This window comes from Lactuca saligna, chromosome 6 (assembly GCF_052625555.1).
Source record: "Lactuca saligna cultivar CGN05327 chromosome 6, ASM5262555v1, whole genome shotgun sequence".
In the NCBI taxonomy this organism is placed as follows: domain Eukaryota; kingdom Viridiplantae; phylum Streptophyta; class Magnoliopsida; order Asterales; family Asteraceae; genus Lactuca; species Lactuca saligna.
Genome location: NC_136422.1, coordinates 9,652,501 through 9,670,267, shown reverse-complemented (window position 1 = coordinate 9,670,267; position 17,767 = coordinate 9,652,501). Strand labels below are relative to the sequence as shown.

Genomic DNA, 17,767 nt, shown 5'->3' with positions numbered 1-17,767 from the left:
TCTTAGTTCAGAGTTCCTCGACTATCTAAAGGAATGTGGGATTGTCTCACAATTGACACCTCCCAGGACACCGCAGTTGAATGGTGTGGCTGAGAGGCGTAATCGAACCTTGTTGGACATGGTTCGTTCCATGATGAGTCGAGCTTCGCTACCAATCTCATTCTGGGGGTATGCCTTAGAGACTGCCGCCCATATCCTTAATCTAGTCCCTACAAAGAAAGTTGCCAAAACTCCTCACGAGATGTGGACTGGTAAAGTACCTAAACTAGACCACATCAAGATTTGGGGATGCGAGGCTTTCGTGAGACGCGAGACTCATGATAAGCTCGAACCCCGAAGCGAGAGGTGTATTTTCATCGGCTACCCACAGCAATCCTTTGGTTACCTCTTCTACAGACCTAGTGACAATGTGGTCTTTGTAGCAAGAAGAGGAGTCTTTCGAGAAAGAGAGTTTATAAGCCAAGGAGACAGTGGGAGGCAAGTTGATCTTGAAGAAATTCAAGAATCAAGTGGTGAAGGAACTTCAAACTCTAGCCCTCAACTTGAGGAGGAAACTCCTGTTGAGCCAATTGACGAATCTGTACCTCTGAGGCGTTCCACGAGAGTTAGGAGTGCACCTGAGCATTACTATGGATTCCATATTACTGCAGAAGGTGAGACACTTATTAGTGATGAGACACTAGTAAGTCAAGATGACCCTAACAGCTACGAGGAAGCCATAGCGGGTCCCGAGTCTGCCAAATGGAAAGAGGCTATGGATAGCGAGATACAATCCATGTATGACAATCAAGTTTGGAACTTGGTTGAGAATGTACCAGGTCGAAAGACTGTAGGGTGCAAATGGGTCTTCAAGAAGAAGACCGACATGGATGGTAAAGTACACACTTATAAGGCTAGACTGGTTGCAAAGGGTTTCTCTCAAATTCCTGGAGTGGACTATGATGAGACCTTTTCTCCGGTAGCCAAGATTAAGTCTATTCGGGTTCTGTTAGCCATAGCCGCATTTCATGACTATGAAATTTGGCAAATGGATGTCAAAACCGCTTTCCTTAATGGAAAGTTGGCTGAAGATGTTTACATGAGTCAGCCAGAGGGTTTTGTCAGTAACGAGTACCCTAATAGAGTGTGTAAGCTTGAGAAATCCATTTATGGATTAAAGCAAGCACCTCGCAGATGGAATCTTTGCTTTGATGAAAAGGTCAAGGAATTTGGCTTTTCTAGGAGTGAAGATGAATCTTGTGTATATGTCAAGGCTAGTGGGAGTATAGTTAGCTTTTTGGTATTGTATGTGGATGACATACTACTCATAGGAAACGACATTCCAACCTTGCAGGAAGTAAAGTCCTGGCTTGGAAAGTGTTTCGCTATGAAGGACCTTGGTGAAGCTGCCTATATTTTGGGGATAAGAATCTTGAGAGATCAGAGTAAAAGACTAATTGGACTTAGTCAAAGTACCTACTTGGAGAAGATTCTGAAGAGATTCAGAATGCAAGACTCCAAGAAAGGAGAGTTGCCCATCCAGAGTAGCGCCAAGCTGAGTAAGACACAAAGCCCTAGCACTGAGGCTGAGATAGCAGAAATGAGTCGAATACCTTATGCTTCGGCTGTAGGTTCGATCATGTATGCTATGACGTGTACTCGACCTGATGTAGCCTTTGCCTTGAGCATGGTTAGCAGGTTTCAGGGGAACCCTGGCAAGGCACACTGGATTGCGGTAAAGAATATTCTCAAGTACCTACGAAGGACTAAGGACTGGGTCCTTACCCTCGGTGGGAGTGATGACTTGAGAGTTGTAGGGTATAGTGATGCTAGCTTCCAGACTGATAGGGATAACTTCCGCTCTCAGTCGGGCTGGGTCTTTACCCTAAATGGAGGAGCAATTTCTTGGAAGAGTTCCAAGCAAGAGACAGTGGCAGATTCTACTTGTGAATCAGAGTATATTGCAGCTAGCGAAGAGGCAAAGGAGGCGTTATGGCTGAGGAACTTCATTGGAGACCTTGGAGTTGTACCAGCTATTAAAGAGCCGATGGAAATTTTCTGTGATAGTGAAAGTGCTGTTGCCTTAGCCAAGGAACCAAGGGATCACGGGAGATCCAGACACATCGACAGAAAATACCATTTCATCAGACATCGGATCGAAGAAGGAATCCTCGTGGCAAAGAGGGTATCATCGGATGAGAACCCGGCAGATCCCCTCACGAAGGGACTGACTCGGGTTAAGCATCTCCAGCATGCTCGGAGCATAGGGCTAAAGGATGATATTAGATTTAGTAGTTAGATAATCTCGAAATTTGTAAAGTGTAATTGACATTTGATGATGAATAAAAGTGTTTTATTTATGAGTAAAGTGTTGCTATCTCTTGTCGATCGTTTACTATATTTCTTTTGCATGTTTTGACTTCCAGAATAATTTTGTTTGGTATAACATATTATTCAAACCTCCAAAGTCGGTCATATGTCGGAAGTAGGTATGAATCAAGACTTTCATGTTTGATTGTAGAGGTCTGGGACAAGGCTACAACAATCATGAGTGCTCATAAGTTCTGAGCATTGGACTCAACCCACGCTCACTGGAATCACTTCATGGAATTCTATCTCGAGTGATCATGAGACGGTAATATCATATAAGTCTTTAAACCTAGAGATATGATTTGTTACTTACAAGTTGGTTATGCATTGATTGTACGAAAAACGCATTGGTAACTCGATGTTATAAAATCGTGCTCTTATGTGTAATTCAATGAGTAGTAGAACAAACATATGAGTCGAAGTTTATCTGTTCCTTCTTGGATTAGAAGCTGATATCTGGGCCCCTCGATGATTTTGTTCTGACCTATGTACCGGGCCCGGTCAGAACTAAATTGATGTGTTCAATGAAGTTCTTTGTCAAACAAATCGGAAATCGGGAAACAAATGTTGGACAATAAGTAAGACATTGTTCCATGTATTTGTCCGACTGATATCTAGAACAGAGGATTATATGATCACTTATCTTAAATGGCGTACCATCATCTTCTCAAGTTTCGAGAAACCTTGTAAAGAGCTACGATTGTCGATCGGTTCCTGAAGTCATACTTGCAGTAATAGTTACTAGACTTATCCAAGTGGGAGACTGTTGGATAAGGTGTCTAAGTCCATAACTATTTCTGGTATGTACTTGACCCGACCCGGCATGGTCCATTTGGGTTGCATGGCACCATGCAATTGGATAGACTAAATGAGAGAAATAACACTTGGAGATTATTAATATATTATAAGTTCTAATATATTAATAATATTATTTGATTAGTTTGATCAAGAATTAATTTAGAATTAATTAAGTGATCAAAAGATAACTAATTAAATATATGGGTTGATTAAGTAAATCATCCATATCTTGTATAGTGGGCTAAAAGGCTCCATGGATCATCAAGTTGGGTTCCACCCATAGGATGCTCCATGGGAGTTACAAACCCATGGGTCATGGAAATGAAGAGTCATGACACATTAGGGTTTAACCCTAGATGTGTCAACACTATATAAGTAATATGATCTCCTCCCAAATCGGCTACACACTAAGTAATAGAGGGCTTGGCCGATTTTTGAAGAGTGTGTATTCTCTCATAAGTTCTTCCAAGAGCATTAGGTGTTGTGTGAAGCATTTGAGGCATCACACTTGGGGTGCTAGGCTCACAAGGTTTCAAGGAACACAAGCAACAACAAGGTAAGTTATTCTATCTATACTTTATGTTAAAATTGTTCCCAATGTATGCTAGATAGGAATATAACCTTGGAAATCAACTTTGCATGACAAATTAGACAAACATAGATCCAAGGTTATTAGGGTTGCATGTACACTTAGGAAGTGTTAGAATGCTCAAAACCCATCAGAGAGGACGTATGATTACTTATGCTTCACGGCAGCTGAAGCCGCATGAGACACAATATCCCACACATGACCTGGAGTTGGGGGCAGAAGTGATTGCCCTCAAGATGTGGAGACATTCTCTTTATGGGGTTCGTTGTAATGTCTAGATGGATCACAAGAGTTTAAGACATCGTATGGATAAACCAAACCTGAACATGAGGTAGCAGAGGTGGTTGGACGTAGTCAAAGATTATGACTACAAGATCCTTTACCATCTAGGTAAAGAAAATGTGTAGAGGATTCTTGGAGCCACAAGTCGGTTGGGTCTTTGATTGGAGAGGTGTGTATGAGGATATCCATTGATTATCAGCTTTGAGGATTGATCAAATAGGCTCAGGTAGTGGGAGTTCGAAAAGAGAACTAGAAACAGGAAAGGATTAAGGTGACATTGACAGGTTTTTCACAGATAGTCGAGGGTTATTGACTTGGTGTGGTCGGGTTTGGGTTCTAGTTTCAAGCACGATCAGAGAGACAGTGTTCGAGGAGGCTCATAATCTCACTTTTCTACACACCCGGGAGCAACCAAGATGTATCGAGATTTAAGATTGAGCTACTGGTGGTTGTGTATGAAGATGGATATAGCCTGGTATGTCAAGCGGAGCTTTACCTGCAGATGGTCAAGGTCGAGTATCAGAGGCTGCATGGCAAGCTGCAACCTCTGGAGGTTCCCATATAGAAGTGGGAACATATCACCATGGATTTTATAACCAAGTTGCCAAATACGGCTAAGGATTTCGATGTTATGCAGGTCATCGTGGATCGATTGACCAAGAGTGCCTACTTTTTGGCCACCCGAGAGAGCTCTTCGCTGAAGTAGGCCAATATGTATATCTGGGAGATTGTTGCGCGTCATGGGGTTCGAGTCTCTATTGTTTTAGACCGAGATGTTCAGTTCAGTTCTCATTTATGGCAGAAGTTCCATAAGGAACTGGGCATGAGGATACATTTCAGAACTACATATCATCCACCGTTTGACAGCCAAAGTGAGCGGAATATACAGAGCCTTGAGGATATGTTGCGAGCATGTGTTATTGATTTTGGTGGGAGTTGGGATTTCTACCTACCTTTGGCAGAGTTCTCTTAAAAAATAGCTATCACTTTAGCATTGGTGCTCCGCCATTTGAGCTCTTGTATGGCCGAAGATTCCGTACCTCGGTTTGTCGGGGGGAGGTTGGTCATAGGGTTATAGGAAGAACCGAAGTAGTCCTTCAGACCATAGAGCTTATTCAACAGGTCAGGAAGAGACTACCACTGCTCAGAGTCGGTAGAAGAGCTATGTTGACTGGCGCCAATCAGAGTTGGAGTTTTAGGTCGAGAATATGGTGCTCCTGAAGGTCTCACCCTGGAGGGGTGTGATACGCTTCAGGAAGAGGGGGGAATTAGGTCCACAATTTATTAGACCTATTCAGGTGATTCCTAGGGTTGTCAAGGTTCCTTAAAGGTTAGAATTATTGAGCGAGCTCAGTCAGATCCACCACACTTTACATGTCTCTATGTTGCGGAAGTGTGTGTTGGACATCGAGGGAGTAGTTATGTTGGAGGATATTCAAGTCGACGAGCGCCTGAACTACATTGAGAGGCCGATAGCTATTTTGGAAAGGAAGATGAAGGTCCTGTGCAACAAAGGGATACCTTTGGTAAAGGTACATTGACGACATCAGAGAGGCTTTGAGTGGACTTGGGAGTCGGAGGCTAAGATGCGGGAGCATTATCTTGAGTTATACGCCACAACCGACTTCGAGGACGAAGTCTAGATCAAGTGGAGGAGAATTGTAACATCTCAATCTTAAATTACTTCTAACTTTGTACTATATAATTTCATTATATTGCATTTTGATCCCTAAGTTAAGAAAGGGAGCAAAGGGCCCATAGTGGAATTTTTGGTAAAAGTTGGGATTGATAAGTATGTTGGGCGTACGTGTGTATGCTAAGCATACTAAGACGTGCCTTGGAAGGGTCTTAAGTAATAAAAATGGGTTCCAAAGGGTTGGTTTTGCTCCATGCAATATTTAGAAGGTCTTAATGGATTAAGAAGTTGAGTTAACCACTAAATGGACATGTAAACTCATATAGTTGGAAACTTTATGACTCTTGAGGGTATTTTAGCCATGGATCTGAAAAATGGATGTGAGTGCTTATGTCATTAAGCACTTAATGCGATTTTTAGGCTTTTAGGAGTGCGCCCCACATACCTAGAGTACGCTCCATGTACAAAGTCAACCACCCCAATGGTGGTCAACATGCGAGTAAGCTCAACGCACATAGGGAGTACGCCCTGCATATATATTCACTCTGTGGTGACTCGACGGAATTGACTCAGTCGGGTTGACTCAATTCACTTAGTGGATTTGACCAATTTGACTTTGACTTTGACTTTGACCAAGTTTGACTCAAGGGTATTTTAGGATTTTGATTTAAGATTGGTCATTTTATTGGAATAAGTGTTACTTAGACCTTAGATTCAGATTCGAGACCTCATTAGCTTTTGTCCAGTTTGTGAGGTGAGTTTTCCTCACTCTACTTGCAGGTCGAAGGCACCAAGGTCGACCCCTTGATTTTATATCCTTCTATTCACTGATATGTTGAGTATGGAATATATATGTATGGTTATGCTTGTTGTTGATCTGCTAGTCTGGTAGATCCGTAGGACTATTGTGATTCTGTCTGCATGATTATATGTATATGTTGTTATTTGTTATATGTTGACATATTATGTTAGGTTGAGGTTGTAATGCTTAGTGCGGTAGCCAAAAAACCCATGAGCATTTCAGATATGAGCTGAGGACCGGGTAGGGCATATCGAACTCATACTAAGGGCACTACGAGTTGAGGAAAGGGTGGTATGCCAGACTCGTACAGAGGGCTTAAGGGTATTTCATTCCGGTGACTGATTTGGCTAAGGAGGAAGCCAAACATAAGCTCTGGGCCTCAAGGGAAATCCAAACTTATGTTGTGGGCTCAGGGGTAATCTATTATCTAATATGTGGACCCATACTCTAGATGATCGTGGGAAGTCGAAGGTGTGACCGTACACATCCTCTTGTTTATGACTTATGATTTTGGGAGACTCTGATGTTGGAAAATGTTTTGTGAACTATAATTTATAAACAATTTATGAATTGGGTTGATTTAAAAAGTTCAAATTTCTTGTGGTTTTTATGGGTGTTACAGTAGAGCTTCTCGTTACCTTTCCGTAGATATAAGGATCATCGAAAATGGACTTAGAACGATGTAGTTATGGCATTTGGAAGTTTGGCAGTTTTAGGGTTGAGCCTAGTATGTTGGGCGTACTAAGCAAGGAAGTTGCAGGTGCTCCTTGGAGTACACTGGGTGTACCAGAGTTATGCATGGTGTAATCTAGTTAGACCCAAACCCTAATTTAGGATCTTGGACCCTATTTAAGCTCATTAACTTAACAACAAACCTTATTACCTTCAGCCTCCATCCCTTTCAACCATAAAAACGAAACCCTAGCCTCCATTTTGTGTGGTTATTGAGCTTTTGGAGTGTTTTCATGTATTTTTGGTGCTCAATGAAGAAGAAGGAGTTTCTTGTATATATGTTGGATTGCTTGAAGCTTTTGGATTCAGGCTTTGTGCATCTATATCTACCTTCTGGAGGTAAATATTTTCTAGCTTGATGCTCTAGGTGTTAGATCTAGTCTTAGGAATGTTTTGGATTTATTTTGGTCCTTAGAGTCATTTGTGTGAGTATGAGTTATTCTAATAGCTTAGAATGGTGGATCTTTGCATTTGTAAGGTCTGTTGTTCATAAAATGCCATCTTGACGAGTTATTTTGGACCATACATGAGTTTGGGTGTTTATTATTGATTTTATTGAGGATTTCGTCCCATTAAGCCAAACAAAGGAGTAAAGTTTCCAACTTTACATGTTAGGATATCTCCTTAGGGCCATATCTGAGTTTGGAAGTCCTTGTCTTAACCATTAAGAGCTTTTGTGGGATTTTTTGCTTTTGGATGAGTATGATGGGCGTATATAGGAGTACATTCAACGTAATGTGTGGCTTGTGCATCAGTTACTTGTACCTTGTGGTTTGAGGGTCTGTACACGGGGCGTATCCTTCTGGTACACGGGGTGTACTCCCCAATATGTCAATTTTGGGCTTTTTAAGGTTTGGGCCTTGTTAGGCCATTAAACTTCTGACTTTGGGGTATGGATAGACTACATGTTTTCTTTGAATTAGATCCATGATGGTTTTCTGGCCTAATTAGGAAGATGGACCATATTGGGTTTTGGGATGCCATTTAGGGATTTATGCTTTTTGTGCAAATGGGTTGGGCCTTGGTTTTGGGCTAAGTAAGAGAAGGGTGAAATGGTCGTTTACCCTTTAGGAAGTTGTATTATGGAGTGGGCCTCATATTTTGGGTTATCGGGTTAATTATTAATTAAGGTTGGTTTTATTGTCAGTTGGTTCGAGGTTATATAGTTCAGCCACTTGAGCAGTCATTTGGTTATCAGCAGATTGAGATGAGTCTCCTCACTATAGTCGTGGGTCAAAGGCACCAATGCTGACCTACTAGAATATATTATGCTAGTTTTCTTTGTGACCCTTGCATGGTATGTTAGCCTAGGCCCATTTATATGTTGGGCTAGTCCCATTGTATGATCGATCTAGGCCCATTTGTATGTTTAGCTAGGCCCATGGATCAGGAAGGGCTAGGCCCAATGTATGTTATGTAGGGTGTTAACTGTCTTTGTGACTTGTACATTTGTATGATAGGGTTGAGCCCATTGGTTTTGGCAGGGCTAGGCCCATTATGGTGGGCAGGGCCCAATATGTGGGTTGTGCCTAATATGAGGACTAGGCCCAATGATCTGTATGGAATGTGGCATTTTGAGGAATTCGCTAAGCTTTTTTCTTAGGGTTTTTATGGTTATGGTTTCAGGTACTTCCGGTTCGAAAGGGAACTACCCGACATGATCGTAGCGCATCCACCCATGTTTCCGCATTATAATGATTTTGAGATTGTACTCTAATTGCTGTTTTATTATAAAATACTTTTTGATGTTTGAATAAAAGATAATTGGTTTTTTTGAAAGAATTAAGAATGTAAAATTTACCTCATAATTTTTGGGACGTTATAATTTTCCTATGAGTTTTGTATTTACAACTTTATGTCATTATTCATTAATGAATATATGAACAACCACACATTAATATCCACATTAAAAATTACTTAATTGATTACATACTATAACATCCTAATTTCCAAACCATATTTTTTTTCATTTTTAAATTGATATAAAAACATTGTTCATAAAAACCATCTCAAGAAAATCACAAATGTAAAATACAGATCATCATCAAAATATTAGAGTGTCCGAAAATATCCGAAATCATAAACTGTAGGCGAAGGTGTAGAATCAAGCCTTCACATTCCCGTTATCCTCAGAAGTAGTTGAAGCACATTTAATCAACAACTGTAATCATGGTGCTTAGTTCTCCAAAATATCACATACAACACAATACAAAATAAACAGTTATGGATTATCAGCAACCCTAAGGACTACCCAAAGTCTTATTGGGCAAACAACATGTCTTGTGGGTTATCAGCAACCCTGCAGACTACCTGAAGTCTCAACACACTCAGTAACACATATCACAATACAACACATAGGTCCAACTTTTCATCACATATATAATATATTCTACCACACATGTAAGAAAATTGAGGATATTCACCTTGTATAGATGACTAATAGAACACACACTAAGACTGCTAGAACTAGACTCTGCCTAAAATTTACACAAATTAACCTTAATTAATAATTAAGGTAATTTTTTTTTTACTTCATTAATCCCAAGATAAGTCTAATCCACATCTAGGGAAAAAACCATCTTGCACCCTAAAAAACCCTCACAAATCCACATAAGGCAAAAGTCAAAGAAAGTCAACATGCGGTCGTACGTGCACCGTACTCAGCTCTAATATGGGCGTAGAGCACTAGGCTGTAAAGATCAGGCTTGCAACCGGCTATGCTGGGCGTAGCCAGGATTACGCTCGACTTATGCGGCTTATCCCAATGCTTAATTTTTAAGGTCGCAATCACTAAGACACTTACTCCAACCTCAAATATGACCCTAAAAAGACATCCTAATGCATAAAGTCTCTGAATTTATGCATTTGCATGTGTAAAGAGAGCTTAATCCCAAAACCCTAACATTTCACTTCACCAAAAAACTCCATAAATCAAGCATGGATGAAAGGAAAGGGCTAAGCTAGCATTTTTATGACTCTATGTATCCTAAAACGTTTGAAAGGACAACTCATAACCTTTGGAGTTTTCCATATTCACAAATATCAAGGTTTTGGGATAAAATGAACATAAATCTAAGCCTAAACAAGATCTCGCAAAACAAGCTCCAAGTTATGAACTTTATACCTTCAAAAGACGAACACACAGATGTAGATTGTGGATCAAAATGCTTAAATGCACCACCAATTCTTGAATGATCTTCATTTACTACCAAGAACATTCAAACATCACTCTCAAGCTTCTCACTCACAAGGGTTAGGGTTTCGATTTTAGGGTTTAGAGGAATGGAGGTTGATTATAAGAAGGTCCAAGGGGGATTAAGATGTTTAAATATGGGACACAACCCTAAAAACTTAGGGTTTAAGGAATGCACGAGTACGCCCGACATACCCAAATGTACGCCTAACGTACTCCTCCTCCGCTACGACTCTCACATTGACTTACGCCCGATGTATACACCTGGTATACCCAACATAAATGGCTAAATTGCAATAATTTAAAATACTACCGGTTGAAAAGGAAATACCTGGCAACGGGTGTTACACACATATAAAATTTTTATAGTAGAATAATAACGTAAAAATGAATATATAAATACTTAAGCGTAATTATTCACATTGTAATTACTACAATGCTACCCATATTAAATTCAATGTAGAATAATAATATAAAATTGTATTCTCACTTTATTGTGTGATCTCATTTGAACTTATTATATATATATATATATATATATATATATATATATATATATATATATATATATATATATATATATATATATATATATATATATATATATATATATATATATATATATATATAAATAATGATCAATGAATGCATGTTGATTTGTGGTTGTTATTTGTAATTTGATAATTTGATAGTTTGGTTTCTTTGATAGTTTGATAAATTGGTAATTATGAGTTTGTTGGTTTGTTAGTTTGGCTGTTGGTTTAGCTTAGAAGTTAATTAAATAGTTTGCTAGTATGGTAATTACTACTTTGATGGTTAATTGGCTTATGTTGGCAATTTGTAATTTGTTATATTTTGGTAATGGTTTGTTTTTTAGTTTGGTTTATGCTGATAGTCTAGCTTATAATTTTATATGTTGTTATTTATTACGTAGTTGGAGAATTTTTGTTCAATGCTCAACGATGCAACGTGTAGTGCTGAACTTCTAACATGGTTCGCGGCGAATAAATTCCATGTGATTCTAGAAGAAACGAGGAGAATCAAGATGATGACATGTCTAGACTAATTTGTGCTTTGTTATACTTGTTATGTCATAACTTGATAATACTTTTGTTATTGTTTTGGTATATTTATGAAATTATAACCGTTTTTGGTACTTAAGTGGATGCCGTGTAATCATTTTCTGTATTTAATGTCGTTACGTAGATGTTTTTTGCATCTAAGAAAATTGCTGATTTTTAAAATATAAAAGTAAAAAACAATTTTACCAACGATGCTTTTAGCGGCAATATTCGGCTACTAGTAGTGAAGAGGCCATTAGCAATGATTAATTAAGAGGTATTACTGACAACAAGACATGTACCCGTGAGGAGTTTCTTTAGCTGCGAGTTTTTTGAGTAATAGTGTCGATATGTTGCCACTATTGCTTTTAGCGGCGATCTTGTGTGGTTTTAACCGTGACATTTGTCGGCACTAATGATCGGTTTTTATGTTGTGAGTGTGTGTGTGTGTGTGTGTGTGTGTGTGTGTGTGTGTGTGTGTGTGTGTGTGTGTGTATATATATATATATATATATATATATATATATATATATATATATATATATATATATATATATATATATATAGGGAAAGGATCAAATGAGAACACCTAAAAGGTTGAGAACGCGAGAACAAGTATATTCATTTGTGATTCCATGTATTCATTTGTAGCGAAATGATAAATTTTTATGCACAATCAATATGAATATGCTTTTTCTTTTCAATTGAAATTAAAGGCGTAAAAATTTATCATTCCTCCACAAAAGAATATACTTTGTTCTCGCGTTCTCAACCTTTTTGGTGTTCTCATTTGATACTACTCCTATATATATATATATATATATATATATATATATATATATATATATATATATATATATATATATATATATATATATATATATATAAAATCTGTTATCAAATAATGGGAAAAAAATACCCGTATATGTTCTAATGAATGAAAGCTGAAAACCAACCACTGAGAACTTTTTTTTCAATTGTAATATTAATTATTAATTAATTCACAATATTTAATTCCGTTAGAACACAGAGAATGACACGAGATAAGTGTGGGGTTGCTTGTGCGTAGACCTGAAAAACGTGTCGTGTCGGATTCGTATCGTGTCAAGACATTAAACGTGTTGAAATGTCTTGATCCTAACCCGACCTGTTTAATTATCGTGTTGTGTCGTGTCAACCCGTTTATTTTTGTATCGGTTTTGTGTCGGGTTTCGGGTTATGGTTTAGACCTTGTAAATATGTTGTGTCATGTGGAGTTGAAATATTTTAAAGGTTGGAAAGAAGGAGTTGTGGAGGCAAAAAGGAAAAAATGAAAGTCTAGAGTTATGAGATGGAATGATAAAATTTATAGTGGTTTTGAAATTTTGAATATTATTTCTAATTATTGAGTTTGACCCACTACAAGTCTGTAATATATAATATATTTATAAAAATATGAAATTTATAATAAATAATATATAATTAAACGGGTCATATTTGAGTCATCTTCGAGTTGAAAGTCTTGACCCTAACCCTACATGTTTAATTATTGTGTCGTGTCGTGTCAACCCGTTTACATAAACGTGTCGAAATCTCTAACCCTAACCCGCTAATTTCGTATCGGGTTTTCGTGTCGTGTCATGTTTTGTCAGGTCTACTTGTGCGTGGTACCGAAATTCCAAAAGTACTACAAAGAACACAATTCCATCAATTATGGAATTGTGGTACCATATAAGTTCGTGTGTTTAGCGGGTTAATGAACCCGTCTAACCATTGGGTCCTTGTAAATTATATTTATATCTTTGTAAATTATGTTTCAATATTTTTAAATTTTAGAAAATGAAAATTTTTGGAATGTGATAATATATAAATACTAATTTATTTCAGGTGTAGTTTAATGAAAAAGTTGAATAATATGACATGTTTAGCTAATTGATTAAACTCTATTATTGTTAGATGTTATGTTGACATTAAATGGATATGGAGTTTAATGACCATTAAACTCTTTAAAGAGAAAAAAGAAACCGTTTAACTATTAAAAATATATTTCATCAAAATTTATAAAGTTCAGTGTATTATAGAAAAATTAATGTAGAATTTTATAAAAAATAAAATGATGATGTGTTAATCTATTAAACTCTAATAAGTTTAATATATTATGAATGCCATTAATTTATTTAAATAGTGGGTAAATCTCATAATATAGTATTTTCTGTAATCAAAACAAGAGATCCTTCCTTATAAATTCAAATACGTCATATTCAAGAAACATGTTCAAAAGCATCACAATCATTGGGATCGTGGTCGGTGTCACCGTCAGGATTGCAAAATCATTACTTCCATCAATAATAACCTTTTCTTCTAATGAATTTTTCTTCTTTCTTTGTGATCTTGATTGATCTGGAAGTCATCTTAGCAATGAAACGAAAATTTTCAAATGTCCTAATTTCATTAGTTAATATGAAATTGAAGAAGCCTAACTAAGGATCGAAGGAGTCGGGAATGAATCATGTGGCATTTAATTGGGTTATTGGGAGTTTGCAGTCAAAGAATCCGTGATCAAACTCATCATCTTCCGAAAATAATTCACTATACTACAACACAACCAATCCAAATTGCTAGAAAATGCAAAAAAAATTCCAACAATGGGTGCAACTGCAAACTGGTCATTATAACGAAATGGTGGTTTCCGGTGGGAAGGATCACCTACCTCCACCATTACTGTAGGAAAATAAGTACATATGCCTTGCGCCACGACGATCAGGAAAATTCTCAGCTATAATACATTCAGGAAATCAGGATAACAAAGCTAAGAGGTTGTGGCTAGAGACGTACGATACGGCGGAGGAAGCTGTTGGTATACGATCGAGCAACTTTTAAGGAACGTGGAACAATGTCGTTCTTAACTTTCCAAATTTAATAGGAACCATCAATGTAAGCCCTGAAAAAGATACCAACCGGAGAAAAAAAAAACTATAGCTTCTATGTGGCATCTCTACCTATGAATTTAGGTAAAGAGACTAAAAAATAGATTACTTATAACTTTGTTTCCTCGTTAAACCACATAAATAATGTAAAGACTAAAAGAAACAATCCTAAAAAAATTGTAGAGCATTTATCTTATTTCCCCAAAATAGTTGTATCGATAAACTCCTTTAAATAAAACCAAAGTCAAGATGTCCAAATTACACTTCATAAATAATATACCTAGAGATATAAATCACTTTGACACTTTCGATCTGAATCTAGCCTTAGCTAGCCCTAACCCTAACCCCAAACCCATGAGTTCTCTTCTAGGAGTAAAACACATGGGTACCAAAAACCCACTACATATAACCCTTACAAACCCTAAACATAACAAGCATATGATGCGAAGAAACATAGATTTGAACTCGTATGAACCTATTTAAAAATCTAGATCACCTCCGTCCCCACTAATCCAAGCTACCCACTTTGGTTCAGCTCAGAATTGATCAATTCGGTGTTCTTGTTCATCATTCAATCTTTCTACGGTAAAATATTTGTTTGATATAGTTGGTTCTTGAATCACAAGAACCGATCGGAGATGGATCCTACGACACACTCTCTTCCACCTCCGTTTCATACAAGAAACTTCAATCTTCACCAGTTCCAACAGCAAAATTCCGAAGATGAACAAAGCGGCACCAGCGGTCTCAACATGGGTGGCCAAAAAATAGACCGTGAAGAGAAGAACAACGACGAGATGTTAAACACCAGCGGTGGTGGTGGCAGCAGTGAAGGCAAAGACGGAGAAATGGGAAGAAGGCCCAGAGGACGTCCATCAGGGTCAAAAAACAAACCTAAACCACCAATTATAATCACCAGGGACAGCGCAAATGCTCTGCGCACCCACGTCATGGAAGTTTCCGATGGATGTGATGTCATGGACAGCATCAGCACTTTTGCACGCCGCCGGCAACGTGGTGTCTGTATCATAAGTGGGACTGGCACTGTCACAAATGTCACACTCCGGCAACCTGCCTCGCCAGGGGCAGTTGTGACATTACACGGGAGATTTGAGATTCTGTCGTTGTCTGGTTCTTTCCTGCCTCCACCAGCACCGCCTGCGGCTACGGGGTTGACTATTTACTTAGCTGGTGGTCAAGGGCAGGTAGTAGGTGGCAGTGTAGTTGGAGCACTTTTAGCTGCGGGGCCGGTGGTTATCATGGCGGCATCATTTAGCAACGCCGCCTACGAAAGACTCCCTCTTGAAGATGAAGAAAGTACTCTGCCGATGCCAGGTGGCTCACTTGGATCTCCGGGAGCCATTACACCATCATCACAACAACAACAGCAATTAATGGGGGATCCATCGCTATTTCAAGGCATGCCACCCAATCTACTCAACTCAATTCAGTTACCAAATGATGCTTATTGGGGTAACAACGGTGGTGGTCGTCCATCTTTCTAAGATCACAATCTGTGTAACTGCATGTCACTAAGAAAAATTTCAGGTTTGGATTCTTTAATTTCCTCTTTTGTTGTTAAATTATGTCAACTCTTGTACTAAATTTCACGGATTTTAGGATTTCTTGATTTGTGTGTGATGCTACGATGACATACATATATGCTTGTATTAATTTGAATTGTAAGAGAGCTTTTCAAAATTTTTATTCTTGGTGAGTAGTTGGGTTGGTTCTAATAAAATCAAACAATCACATTTTAATAAAAAAAACAAAATACGTTCTTCATTCTTCATGTTGTGACCCGATAATTTACTGATTCGTGCACGATAAATTTGTGGACTACAAAGCACCCTCAATAATTACATATAGAAAGCAATATCGTTAATTGGTAATTGAAGAACTATATAACATTTACATGGTGTACAATTTGTCTTTTAAAAAAAATTGTATCGCATAAAGAGGAAGAATGACACAATCTGATAAAACCTGAACCTTAAAAACAAGAGTAGTGTCATCATAACCATTTAATTAGGTTTGTTTTTAACAGTATAGTATGGTTTTAGACGGTCAAATAATATTTTTACAACACTTGAATCATTATAGAATAAAGACTCTCACCTATAAATTAGCAATAATCATATTATACACTTGTTATTCAACTCTACGACAGTTATGAAAGATCATATCTTTTGAAGCCTGTTTGAAGGGCAAGAGAGCATGTTGTATGAAGTATAATGAGAGTTTACTTTCGTAAAGGGTTAATGTACTTGCACTTAATTAGTCTATCTAGCTTTGTTGGTTATTTTTGGAAAGAGAAATGAGAAGCTTTGTTATGAAGCAATGCCTACAAACAAAACATTTTGTTTTCTACTGGCGACTCCTATCTGTCGAGTTAAGTACACCTATATAATTATATATGCTTTTCTTTCATCCATTATTTTCGGTTCTTTAAAAATATCTGTTAGCTTTTTGGAAGCAAAGAACAGGTGTTGCTAAAGTTGATAAAGAATCTCCAACCCAATGGTATAAAAATGTACCAACACCTTTTATTACTTAAAAAAATGTGTCATAAATAATATAGCATAAAAATTGTATTGTATTATTCGTTAACAAAAAAATTTAATGTGAATGTTTCACGTCATTTTTACTACTTTAGGTTTCAAATTATATATTCCTAGTTAATATCAATTGCTCGAAGTTACTAATTTACGTATAGCAACATTCAAAATTCAATAATTGTTTCAAATTTAACTAAAAGATCGAATGTTTTGTAACACGATAATATATCTAATAAACTTAAAATTAACAAACATGCGCGTGCTTGCCCGCGCGCACACAAATATATATATATATATATATATATATATATATATATATATATATATATATATATATATATATATATATATATATATATAAATAAAAGTTCAATTGAAAAAAAAAAATACAAAAGATTGAGAATGTATGAATGATTATCAATCAATCATTTATTTTTCCCGCAAAATCGTCTACCATACCAACAGAAATGAGAAATGAATACACGTATGTTTTCTAACCAACTAATGTTACATTAAACTATACTAACCATTATATTTTAATTTTTGTTTAAACTAAATCAATATAGATTTCTATTTATAACGAATAAAAAATTATTAATTTTGATATATTTAAAATCGTTTTTCATTAACAATAGATCTTTAAAAATTAAAAAGAAATTATGTTTTTTTTATATATACTAAGTTAATGATTAAGAAAGTTGAAGGAATATGTTTTGTTGGAAAACTCATGTTTATATTTATATCCAAATTCACCAATAAGACGTACTGTGTTACATCAAAATAAATATATGATTGAGATTTATTCTATCCTTTTCAACATTTTTTTCTCAATTGAATTATTATTATTATTATTATTATTAT

The 17,767-nt window shown here is 37.0% G+C and overlaps 1 pseudogene; it reads left to right on the top strand.

Annotated features, from left to right (window-relative positions):
* Positions 1-14,641: 14,641 nt before the first annotated feature.
* On the top strand, positions 14,642-16,049 carry LOC145002015 (AT-hook motif nuclear-localized protein 24 pseudogene; annotated as a pseudogene).
* Positions 16,050-17,767: the final 1,718 nt, after the last annotated feature.